This window comes from Protopterus annectens, chromosome 13.part0 (assembly GCF_019279795.1).
Source record: "Protopterus annectens isolate FY-2018-M chromosome 13.part0, PAN1.0, whole genome shotgun sequence".
Classification (NCBI taxonomy): Eukaryota; Metazoa; Chordata; order Ceratodontiformes; family Protopteridae; genus Protopterus; species Protopterus annectens.
The window spans coordinates 111,731,881-111,745,579 of NC_056747.1; positions in this window are offsets into that span (position 1 = coordinate 111,731,881).

Sequence of the window (13,699 nt, forward strand, 5' to 3'; positions counted from 1 at the left end):
AAACTGTACAACAGAAGGAATTAACTGTTGCAAAAGAGAGTAAAATCCCATAAGTGGAGGAGCTCCCTGGTCAGCCTCTGTAAGAAGCTGCGATCCCTGAAAATCCTCCAAAGCTAGTTATGAAAAAAAAATCACCACTGATTTCTAAAGGCAACCACAAAGCATTCTATAGCTATGTCAAGAATCTCGATGGCAACACTCTCAGATCTGCTCTGAGTTACAGCACAATGGCACTAAATATACAGACCCTACTGATATTGCCAACATCCTGGCAGATAGGTTCACTGCTAACTTCACCCCCTAAAGAGCCCATCTCTATACAGGAAGAATGCAAAGTTCCTGTAATCATGGCTACACAGGTAAAAAACAAACTCTCCAAAGCCAAGAACACAGAATCATTGGGACCAGACAACATCCCAGGCTGCGTTCTACATGAACTACAGAATGAATTGGCACCCCACCCAAGTACCATGTTCAATCATAGCCTCACCTCAGGCTTTGTGCCTGCTGAATGGTGCACAGTGACTGTTATCCCACTCCACAAGGGGGAGCCACCATGGACCCCAGGAACTACTGCCCCATTAGCCTGACAAGCCTGGTCTGCAAAGCCATGGAACGTATCATCATGGAACTTGTAAATAAAGACATTGGTAATCTCCAAACTCTGGACCTCACCCAGTTCAGGTTTGTAAAAGGCAGATCATGTCTCCTAAACCTGATAGACGACTTTGAAGCAGTCACCAAAGCTGTAGACTAGGGTAAGGTGGTTCACACAGCCTTTCTAGATCTTGCCAAGGTTTTCGACACCATCCCCCATTCTGGAATTATAGATAAACTCACTAAACTAGGTGTATAAATCCCTATGTCACAAGATGGGTTTCTAACTGGCTTACTGACAGAACCCACACTGTGAAAGTAGCAGACTCCAAATCCGACTTCAGACCAGTGACAAGTGGAGTACCAAATGGTTCAGTCCTGGGTCCTCTCCTGTTTGGTATCTACTTCTCTGAAGTACAGGCTAACACAGGTCATCTTTGGCTAATGCAGTTCATAGATGACTGCAAACTGGGAGCCATCATTGAAACTCCTAACTATGTGGAAATCCTACAAAAGGGCCTCACTGAGACAGATGCCTGGTGTCAAAGCCATGGCCTCAAGCTCAGTGCCAAAAAGTGCATCGTCATCCCCTTTGGTAAAAACTCTGTACCCATGAACTACAACATAGGCGGTAGTATACTTAACACCAAAAGTGTGATAAGAGACCTTGGGACACAGACAGTAGTCTCTCCTTTGATAATCACATCGCCGCAGTAGTCTGGAAATCCTTCTACGTGGCACACCTCATCACAAAAGATTTCTCATCCAGAAAAAAAGAGGTCATTGTTCCCCTCTACTCATCACTCATTTAGACTCTGAGTACAATGCCCCTTTTGGTATGTACCTCACAAGACTGCTACAACAACTGGAAAGGCCACAGAAATACCTCACATAGAGGATTACCGGCCACAGATGCCCTATGCAGACATGCTCTAAAAACTCCAGCTTTACTGCGTCACATATTGCCTACTTGGAGGTGATCTCTGCTTAGCATACAAAGCTATGTCAAACGCAGAGCTGTTGGACATGCTCCATGTAAAGAAATCCCAATCCCTCCGAGCTACACCCTCTAGGGACCTAAACCTTGTCACCACAATAAACGGAACATGCCGGAGGGATAGAATCCTGTCCCAGAGACTTTCCATACGCTGGAATAAACTACCTATCTGTATCAAACAAAGCTCCTCATTAGCACTCTTCAAGAATAATCTTGATGATTGGATGGGAAATAGGAAATTCACCCCGGGGATCACTTCTGTGGCTCTGCTAGACAGTGGCACAGGAAAATAATTTTCTTGGGTGGCAAAAGCCAGGGTACCTTTTTTGGCTGGGCTTGTATAGGCACCAGGGCCGATTTATCCTAGTACCTACCTATGAACCTATATGTGCTATCACAGCTAGCATGCTATCCCAGCTGTACTAGGCATCGGAGATCGCATGACAAAGACCCTGGAAGATAAGGTAGGCTGTGACTTCATCACGGTGTCCCTTTCTCTCAGGCAGCCACCATAGGTTGATTAAGTATGCAGCTATGACCTCTACATATGCACTGTGGGTCACTTCTGTTGGCCATCGCTTGGGCACCTCCACTTGATACCATCCTTACCATCAGGACCGTTTGTATGTGCAGTACTTTACATCTGGCTTGACATGTAAATGCCTTAATGGATGTCTGGTTAGTGGGACCCCCGAGATCTTTTAAACAGCTGATTTTATAATCTCCTAATCTCCATCCTTTAGTGCAAATAAAGGAAGTAGCCTTTGTGCTTTCAGGCCAGGGAGTATCCGTGCTTCAGCTGCTTTAAAACTGAACTAATGAATCTCATTACCTTGACTTAGATGTAGTATCCGTTCCATCTGTAGGAACATAGATGTTTTATCAACCAGACTTCATTACAGTAACGCTATCCTTTGTCTTTGCTGTGCCATCACTGCCATATAATAGATCCATATTCACATGCAGCTTGAATTTATGGATTGGAAATGGAAAATTTACCCCAGAACTGCCCCTGTACTTCTAATCGACACAAGCAGCTCCTTAAAGATTTATCCCATGCATGGATCCCCTCAAATTATCTATGGTGTGATCCCAGTTATTTTCATTAGGAGTGTTATCCACCCTGGGCTGGATAAGGCCAATCTCTAACCAAATATAACAGGTTAATTCAAACACAAAAACGGAAATCAGTTGGGCATAAAATGGCCACAAGTAAAAGAAATGCTTGTGTTTTCAAAAGAATTATGTAACTAAATTGCTGATCTCCTATTTGAGGCGTTTCTTTGATTCCAAATCCAAGGATCCCAAGTAGACTAACATATGAGCACAAGTCTCTGATCCATCCGATCACCTATGCCTACTGTCATGAAAGGCCAGTTACAGCTGATCTGCACATTAATTTTGTTTGCTTAAACTATAGAACTCTCATTTTCTTATCAAAATTTAGAACAGCATCAGAACTTCAGTACTGTTTTGGTCATTTGTGTTTTTGTGCATAAAAAAAAAAAGTTTGTTTCAACTTGACATAAATAGAAGGACATGGTTAGCATACTTGCCATCAAATGAAATGCACAAGAGTTATGGGTAAAGAAATCTGTCCTTAAATCTGCAGTCAGTAGTGCACCTCTGCCTTTTTGATTTATCCAACATCTTTTTTTTTTAGATATCATTCTTTCTGACCTAGTCCCCCCCCCCCCCCAGTGACTTTTTTTTTTTTTTTTTACCCAGCTTTTCCCCTCCTTGGTCATCAAGGCATGTTCCAGTTAAGCCCATTCTGTCTCCACTCCTGGCTTTAGAAGAATCCAGGTTAGAGAAACAAAAGAAAGGAATAGTGACCATTCTTTTTTTAGTTAGATCTTTGCCCCCCCCCCCCTTTCTGGGACCTTGAAGATGGCTCCACTACAGATGCCAGTTCAGCCCATTTATTCAAGGGCCACGGGGGTGTGCAGCCTAACCTCATCTCACCTCTCTTCAGTGGGAGTAGCCCACCCCCTCCCTCTCAATTGATGTGATGAGTATGCTAGTGTTGTTCTCAAAGGGGAAGCATGCCTCTGAATGCCAGATTTCCCTCGTTTTACAGGTACTAAGCACAATGACTGCACAGTCTCAACTGTCTTTGTCTCCACTTAGTGACACCCTGTGAGGTGAGCCAAGCCGTCTCCCCTTTCCCCTAGGATGGGTGAGACGGCAGTAGCCACTCCTATCCCCCCAGAGCAGCTCCTACAGGTGTCTGAGCTGTTAATTAAAAATGTTTCCCTTCTGAAGCTATAACCTCTCTAATCCATTTCCTTTTTTTGATCTCTGCCCATTGATCATTGTTAGAACTTATTAATATTTTTGTATTGCTCAAGTTTGTATGGAAAATGGTAAAACAATAAAGATTTATTATTGAAAAAAAAAAGAATCAAGACAAACCTAAAAAAAAAAAAAAAGTTTCCTGCAACATAGTTGGGCCTTTTCTCTTATGACACAGAGTTTGTGTGGTAGGTGAGTAGATTTTTATGCTTTAACGGCGTCCCCTTAAGGCACTGCACTGTGCCTGGCTACTCCCAGGCGCAGTATAAGTGCTCGCTTTCATACACCCTTGAGTGTTTTGCACTCTTGTCTCACCAGGCTTGCACAGCAGTGTCCCTTGTAAATTGGAGATATTCCCACATGTAGTACTCAATGTGATGGGATGTAAATCGACTACCTCCCTTAGAATTGACAGGAGCAACTCACTTACTCCATATGCATTCATCTGTTTTCAGCTCTTCAAGTACCCAGGCTGTTGAGTAAACACATGTCCCCTGGGGTGTAATCCTGGCTCCAGTCCTCTGTACCATAGAACCTGTGTACTAGCAGGTGCCCTTAAAATGCCACACACTGGGAATGGCTGCTAGTAAACTTTTATTGTAGAAGAAGGTGGAACATTTAAAATATTACTATGGCACATTGAGTACTGTTGCTAAATGGTACATGGAAGCAATGCTGTAATTATACTCTAAGTACAAGAGTAAGAGCCAGCATTACTAGTAATTAATAAGGTTAGGCCAAGAACACTTTTGTGAGAGGTTTTATCTGCAAGAACACCATGTGTAGCACTTGACACACACACTTTTTTATATTTCTACGTGTACAGTGACATAATTGAAAATAATTCTCTGACTGCTTTTGGGAGTATACATTTAGGCACAGTCTTAAGAAAATGTATGTAAAATCAAATGTGAATGCACCCAGAACTGTAGCAACACACCAGTCCAGCCCCCTCCCACCTGCCTCAGTGTAGGCATCAATGACTCAAGTAAATTATCCACAACATCTGAGCTTTTGCTTAAGCACAGCTGCACTGTATCCTGTAGCTGTTATTTTTTTTAAACTTTTTGTTGACTTTGGAAGAAATATGAATTCTTGAGGCTGTAATTTACTACCCACAAGCCTTCACTGTGTCGAAAGCTTTGAGTTGAAGGGAATTCAGCATCAAACAGAAAATGTCTGTAGTGCTGTCTAGACCAACTCCACTAGGATTGTATTATCTTTTTTTTATTCTGTTAGCTAGATTACTATTGAGTGACAAGGGCTCTTTGCAGGAGAGTCCGTCATAATGTAGAAAAGCCATTTAGACATAAACGGACCAACTTTAGGAGGCAGGAGGAAAGTGTACTACCCCATGAAAATGCATGAGTAAGTTAGCAAAATGTGCAGATTCCATCCAGAGAGCACACCGAGGCCAAGGAAACTGCAATGGTCAGTGGGTCTGAGTACGTTGCTGCAGTTTTTGCACAGATTAAACATTTTGGTAGTTTACGAAGGTGCTGCGTTTGCATCTGAGTGAGAGCATATGCATTGTATTTACCAGAAATGCTGATGTCTAATGGAGTATTGATGTGTCTAACAAGCAGTAGTCCTTTGTTTCCCTTCCTATATTTTTGCCTTGTCCCTCCTAAAATGTTTTGATCCTCTGGAAAATCACTTAGGATTACCTTCTGTTAATAATGCCAGATATTAGTTTCATGCTAGTTGTGCAGAAGTCATGTTGGTGAAACTTCCTTTAAGTGACTTAGAGTAATATTTAAACCTTGGCCTTGATTTTTAGACCTTTATCCCTATGTTTTTGGTTTTGTCCTAGTTTTATGAGCAAAGAAGCTGACTGCTACACTATGACTGGCTACTTGGCAACTGCTCTTTGAAAACAATTGGCAGAGAGAATTTGCATAACATAAAATGCATGGGGATGCAGACAGGCGAGGACTTGTATAACAAGCGTGTCCAAGTATCACAGCTAGGCCTTGCAGAACTACCCCTACTACACTGTATTTTTACCCTCTGCTGTGTCTGTGTCAAGCTAAGACTGAAAGCAACTGATTATTCAGTACTGCAGCTTCACACAGTACATTCTAGATCACAGGAATCTGTGAAGTAATTTTGAAGCGTAGACTGAAATTCACTTCTTTCAGTTGCCACCTATGTGCCCCTTCTGTTACACTTGCTACCAGACGGTGTAGAATGCTCAAGGCATCGTGCCTTTTCTTCCATCTCCCTTCATTCCTAATTTTGAGTCTCCATTTGTACCCCTAGATTTCCCCCTACACTTCAGTATTCTGGTAACTGTAGTGTCATGTTTTCTTCCAGCATATTTACTTTTAAATTCATGGCCTTTTGAATTACGCAATGTACTCCAGATGTGGGTGCCTATTACAGTAAAAGGATGACTCTAGCATCGCTGACACCCATTTATTGTACTGTGCACCCCTCAACTTTTGTTTTTGTCTTCACTACTGCTGATGTTTATCGTGTTACACTGCTGCAGTCATTACACTTGGGTTATCCTGCCGTCAGGCGGTCCTGCAGTTGGCCAGAGTTCCAAAGTCTTGGTCCGGCATCTGTTGCTGTCACCTCCTCCTTGATGTCAGTGCAACAGGGGTATATAAGATGCAGCCAATGCCATTTTCTTCAGTCTTTCTTGCTGTGTGGTGCCCGAAGCAAAAGCAGTTCGGAAGTGCGGGTTGGCAGTCTCCTGAGATTTTCATTCCGAATCCAGAACCAAAGTCTTCTACAAAGCTAAATACCCTGTTGGGGAAACTTTTTCTTGCCTCAGACCGATGTCGGTAAAAGTTAATAACTGTATTTCTTGTGGGAAGCAAATGCCTCATAAGGATTTCCATTCCTATTGTATCCCATGCCTAGGCCCTGACCACGATGTTACTGGTTGTCGGTTTTGTGCTAGGTTTAACAAGCGCACTATTAAACGTCTGTTTGACTTTGCCCGACATTATTTTGGTAGAAAATTTAATTATAACATGCCATCGGAACTTCCGACGACCGAAATACAGAAAAAGCGCAAAGACAAGGATAGGCACTCAAGGCCCAAAACCGACGACGAAGCCTCTTCTAGGCCAGTCACCAGTTCTCCGGTATTCAGCGAGGTGCCTTCGCAGCCCCTGACAACCGCTTCTGTAGAACCACAAGCCACCTCTGACTCCCACGTGGAGATGGCTGGGCCTTCGGATGCACAAGCTCTTCAGCCTACCGAGACTAACCTTTCAGAGGGATCCGGAGTAGCTGAGCAACCCACAGCTACAGAGGGTGTCTTCAGACCTACTCAGTTAAGCATTAAACCCTCAGATAAGTCTAAGCCTCCTTTAAAGTCAAAGAAACAAATACAGCATTCTCCAGGACAGGCCTCCATGCCTAAGAAACAAATGCTCAAAATGGCCTGTAGACCCAATTACTCTGATCAGGGGGTCCATCCCCTCCTGATAAAAGGCCTAGACAGGATGCAGACTGACTCATCCGACCAGGTGTCCATCTCTTCTGATTCATCCTCAGACCTAGAATACTCTTTACCCCCTTATGAGGATTCTGGTGCTGAGGAATCGATTCCATCAGCCTCACCGCCTGAGGACTACTCCTTTGGGGAAACGCTACATACCATGAGGGAGCATTTCCACTGAGAAAGCCAGGATTACTCAGAATCCAAGAAAAGGCTCAGACTTCCTTTTATTACCTCAACACAGACCCCTTGCTATTCCGCAAGTGTTGGATATTGTGGATGATGTTTATACTGAATCCAGCTTAAGTCCTGAATCCTTAACCTCTAGCCCCTGTTAAACCTGACAGATACTACATAGTCCCTGACTCGCATAAAGTTCTGTATAAAAGCCCAGTCGCTGACCCTGAAACTATTTCTCAGGGACCCAAAGGAGTTAAGGCCTCATCAGCCAAGAATCCAGTTACCTCTGACAGAGATTCCAGAGCATTAGACAGATGGGGAAAGAAAGTATATACGTCTGCAACTTTAGCAATGAGAGCTTTAAATTGCCAGTTTCACATGCTAAAATATCAGCAGTTTTTACTGTCTCAGTTAAAACAAAAAATGCTTCCAGAGTCAGATCCTCCTAATTTTAAAGAAATGCAGGATTTATTGCATGCAGCTGAACAAGTTGGAAAGCATACTTTGCAATGTGGTTTTGATTCTCTAGAGGCCTCCTGCAGAGCAGCAGTTACAGGCTCTGTCATTAGAAGACATGCTTGGTTAAAAGAACATGCGTTACCAGATAATGTTAAAGCAAAATTATTGGATGCACCTTTGCAGCAGGATGTGTTTGGAGTTAAGGCAGAAGAGGTATTAAAGAAAATGGAGGATAAGGCAAAATCTATGCAACGGTGAAGGATTTCTTACAGGTTCAGCCTCCTAGATTTAGTAGAAACTGGCCAACTAAGAAATTGGTCTTTTCCAATTACAGACTGACCTCAAAGGGGAAGATAGATGTCCAAGAGGTAGAGGTCAAACACAAGGTCCTTACAGGCCTCGACAATGGGTTGCATCAGGCCAGAAAGAAGGGGAAGACGGGCCACAACCGTATAAGACACAGCTCCAATGACTTCCCACTACAGCTGCCAAACAAATACTTCTTGGCAGCCCCCTTGGGAGGAAAACTGGCACTTAACTGGCAAATGATCACCAAATACAAATGGGTTCTCAACATTGTATTTCAAGGTTACAGGTTCCACTTTCACACTCTGCCAAGGTTAAAATGATTGCCAAATCTGCCACCAAATCAATGGGCAGAGGCTCAAAAACAAATTACAGCACTCGTAGATATGAGAGCTATTCAAAAGGTACCATCACAGGTGCAAGGACAAGGAATTTACTCGAGACTCTTTCTGGTACCCAGAAAGGACAAAGCCTGGAGGCCCATTCAGGATCTTTCATCTCTAAACACTTACCTGGATGTTCCGAAATTCAAAATGTTGACATTACAGCTGCTTCTTCCCATACTGGGCAAGAAAGCTTGGCTCGTGACTTTGGACCTCAAAGAGGCATACCTGAATGTCCCTATCAGACAAAACTGCAGAAGATGCCTCAGATTCATAGCTGGTTCAATGCACTACCAATTCTCTGCACTGCCCTTTGGCTTATCTACTGTGCCCAGGCTCTTCACAAAGTGCCTGGCACCAGTAATTGCTTTTTGCAGATAGAAAGGAATTAAAATTTATCCGTACCTGGACGACTGCCTGATTCAAGCAGAGAGCAAGGACATTCTTCTAAAGCATCTGGCATTTGTAAAAAAGTTAAGTTGCCTGGGGTACACAGTAAACGAAAAGAAATCAAAAATAGGGCCCTCACAAGAGATTATATTCCTGGCTGCCAGCTTGAATACAATGGCCCAGATGGCTTATCACGCCAGACAAGGACAACTGACTCAATACTTTCAATTGATGGCAGCGAAGACCCAGCTCCCTGCAAGAAAAATTCTGCAGGCCTTGGGTTACATGGCATCCTGCATACTACTAATTCCATATGCCAGACTGCATATGAGGAAACTACAATGGTACCTAAAGAATGTATGGTCTCAACACTGTCAAAGTTTGTAAACCATTATACCACTAATCCCTTGCCTTCAACAGGAGTTTCAATGGTGGGCTCAAGCTTGTCATCTCAACAAGGGGCAGCCTTTTACACAACCCACAGCCAGGCAAACACTGACAACAGATTCATCTGATTATGCCTGGGGAGCACACATGGCAGGCAAATGTATTCAGGGCACGTGGACTGCAGAACAAAGGCATCTTCACATCAATCAAAGAGATGCTAGCTGTACAAAATGCGATTTATAGCTTTCAAGAACCTGCTGCATCCAGGACAACTACTACTAAAGACAGAACACCACAGTTATGTGGTACATAAGCAAGGGGGCACTCATTCCTACCCCCTATGCAGACAAGCTATGACCTTATGGAACACAGCTATAAACCTTCAAGTTCATCTGCAAGTGCAATTCCTGCCAGGAGAGAAAAACACACTGGCAGACGACTTGAGTAGAAACATCATGGATCCCCACGAATGGGAGTTAAATCCACAAATATTCAGAATGATAACGCAGAAATGGTGGAGCCCGGACATAGATCTGTTTGCATCCCCAATAAACTGCCAGCTACAAAAATTCTGCACAAGGAGTTACCATCCACAAGCATGGAAAGTGGATGCCCTCTCATTCAGCTGGAAAAACCTAAAAGTATACGCTTCCCCACCACTACCTCTCCTGCCAAAGGTACTCCTAAAAGCCAGGCAGGAAGAGCCAAAGATGATCCTGATTGCACCAGACTGGCCACGCCAGCACTGGTACCCAATCTTAAGGAGCTTAGCACAAGAACCACCCTGGATTTTGCCTCAAATCCCACCTCAGCTGACTCGGCACAACAAACAAGTATACACAGCCAGCTAAAGACCTTAAACCTAGCTGCATGGAAGATTCCTTAGTCAAGCAAGCAATGCCTCTCTCCAAAGCTGTTATGGATGCCATTCTGGAGGCCAGAAGGCCTAGTACCAGGAAAGCCTATTCGGATAAATGGAAGTGATTCTGTGCCTGGAACCAAGCTCACAGCCTTGACCCTCTTGTCCCAAACATTCCTCCGATACTACAATACTTAACTGAGATGCTGGACAAAGGCCTCTCCTTCTCATCCATCAAGATCCACGCCTCTGCCTTCTCTGCTCATTACAACACGGATCCACCAATGTTCTCTAATCCTCTGTTAAAACAGTACCTCAGAAGGGCTAAAAACCTAAGACCGCCCCGTAGAGCACCTACTCCAACTTGGGACCTCAACTTTGTTTTGGAGAAGCTAACTTTACCTCCTTTTGAGCCAGCCAACACCGCAGAATTAAAATATATCTCTTGGAAAACTGCTCTGCTCCAGGCAATAACTTCAGCACAAAGAGTTTCAGAATTACAGGCACTAATGGCAGTGGAACCTTTCCTCATTTTCCACAAGGACAGGGGTGTCTTTACGAACTAACCCTACTTTTATGCCAAACGTGGTATCCAGTGTGGCTCTAAACCAAACTATTCACCTGCCAACTTTTTATCCTAAACCACAGAATAAAGGGGAGAGACTACTGCATTCTTTGGACATTCACAGGCAGTTACGCTTCTACTTGGACAAAACCAAAGCTTTCAGAAAATCTGAGCAATTGGTAGCATATGCTGCAGGAGCACAGGGAAAAGCCATTTCAAAACAGACCATTTCAAAATGGATAGGACATTGTATACGTTTCTGCTACACATACCATGGAAAACTGTACCTAGCAGCATTAGATCTCACTCCACCAGGGCAACAGCCACTTCAACTGCCTACCTTAGGGGAGTACCTACCAAGGATATTTTGGAAGCAGCGACTTGGAGTTCTGTACACACCTTCACCAAGCGTTACCATCTGCCTCTATACTCTAAATCCAGAGCTGGCTTCGCCACTGCAGTGCTGCAGGGCCTTATAGCCACCACAAATGCCTTATAGGACCAGCCATCCTTCCTCAACTTTGGGATTCTACCCAAGTGTAATGACTGCAGCAGTGTAACACGATGAACATAGTACAGTTTTGTACCTACCATAAATGTAGATGTTAGAGTGTATACACTGCTGCAGTCCAGGTTACCCTCCCTCCTTCCCCTCTTACTGGCTGGTACGTACCTATGTCTTCTACCCTTACTATCTATGGGGAGTATTTGCTGGTAGCTGTAAGTTGTTTTTTGCTTTCTTATGTATGTTTTATTAGCAATTGGAATTGCCTACATATTTAGAGGCACCTGACATCTGGGGCAAGAAAAACTGAAGAAAATGGTGTCGGCTGCATCTTGTATACCCTTGTCGCACTGACGTCAGGGAGAAGGCGACACCAACCTACGCTGGACCAAGACTTTGGAACTCTGGCCGCCTGCGGGATCGCCTGATGGCAGGATAACCCAAGTGTAATGACTGCAGCAGTGTCTACACTCATCTACATTTATGGCAGGTACAAAACTGTACTTTTCACATAACCTGATTCATCTAATTAGAGGAAATTATTTTATTATCTCCTATTCACACTTGGCGGTAATTACCCCACATTTGACATTCATGTTTAGCAGTAATTATCACCCCAGGTTCGTTTCCCTTTATCTCCTGCTTGAGGTCACTCCTACCAAGTTAGTGGGTTTTCCATGGGGTCTTCCACAGAAGTCTGCAATCGTATTTTATTTATTTATATATTCATTTATTTATTTATTTAGTTATTGACATTTGGTTACCGGGAAAGTCTGACTGAGTAGAAACAGATTTTCAATGGAGGCCTGGGGAGAAAAGCTCCAAATTATTTCAAAATATCTTGAGAACAATTTTGCAATCAGCTGCCATTTAAATAATTATAACAAGTTAGAAAAATATAAAAACGTTTAAGAATTGATACAAGGTATATGGCAATCATTTAATATTCAGAGAAATGACGTTTGTAGAGACAAAGTTAAGTATACAAATGGGAACTGCTGTATGAAGAGCAGGGAAAACAGGCTTATGGTATATTGGGAGAGAAAAGGCAGGGAAGAGAATTAGCAGTAAGTGAAGGGAGATTGAGGTATAAGGAATGAAAAGGTACTTGTTCACATTGAGGGATATAGTTTATCCTGGTTTTGAGCAAGTAACTCCTTTTGATGGTAACTCCTAGCTGCCTACAATATAAGCCCCTGCAAGTGTCATATGCCTATAGTTTTATGCTTTGTGCCTTTCTGTAATTTTTATAGCTGTTTATTAGGTAGCAAGTGTTTAATTGGCCAAAAATAAATGTTTACCATTTTCATTTTTATGCAATGTTCTCTAGTTTAACATGTCCTGCTGTTAATCCTTTTTGAAAGTTTCATTTTAGCTGTTAGTTACATTGATGTCTTGAAGCCATTGTCTTGAGATGTAAAAGTTTTGGCAGTGAAAAGTACAGAATCAATGCTGTCTAGTCTGCGTCATGCAAACTGAGACTAATTCCTTTCCAAAACATTTGGTTTAAACTGAACCTTCATGATTTCTGCAGGGAATAAAATTGCAGGGTTTCTGGGTACTCGAGGCACATGGGTCATCTTTCAGGAAGAAGAAACTAGGACTGGAGCGTGGAGTATTGTTTAACATTTTATAAGATGGATCATTTATTATTTTTATTGACATTTGGGGCGGCCACTGTGGTGCAGCGGTTAGCATGGTCGCCTCACAGCAAGAGGTTCTCCGGTTCGATCCTCGGCAGGTGTGCCTTCTGTGCGGAGTCTGCATGTCCTCCCTGTGGTCACATGGGTTTCCTCCCACATCTCAGACATGCTGTAGGTGAACTGGACACTCTAAATTGGCCCTAGGCATGAGTGCGTGTGTGCCTTCTGTGGAAGGTTGGGCGCTGGGCTGGCAACACGACACTGTAAAACTCCACTGCCAATCATGAGTGGACATGTGATCCGCTGTGGCAACCCCTAACCAGGAAAAAGCCGAAAGAAGAAGATTTTTATTGACATTTGATTATTGGGAAAGGACTGGGAAGAAGCCCATTTTCAGTAAGGCCTGGGGAGAAAATTTGCAAATTATTGTAAAACTACTGTCCTTAAAATGTTTTGCGCTCTTCAAAAATAAAAGTATCTTCATTTTAAATAATTATAACAAATTAGACATAATTTAAAAACCTTTGTTAAGAATCAATGCAAGTTATATGACAATCATTTAATATTTAGAGAAATTTTAGACAGTTTGTAGAGAAATTAAAGGCAAGTTAGTCTAATACAAACAGGAATTGCAATATAAAATGCGACAAACAGCCTTATGGTATATTTAGAGATA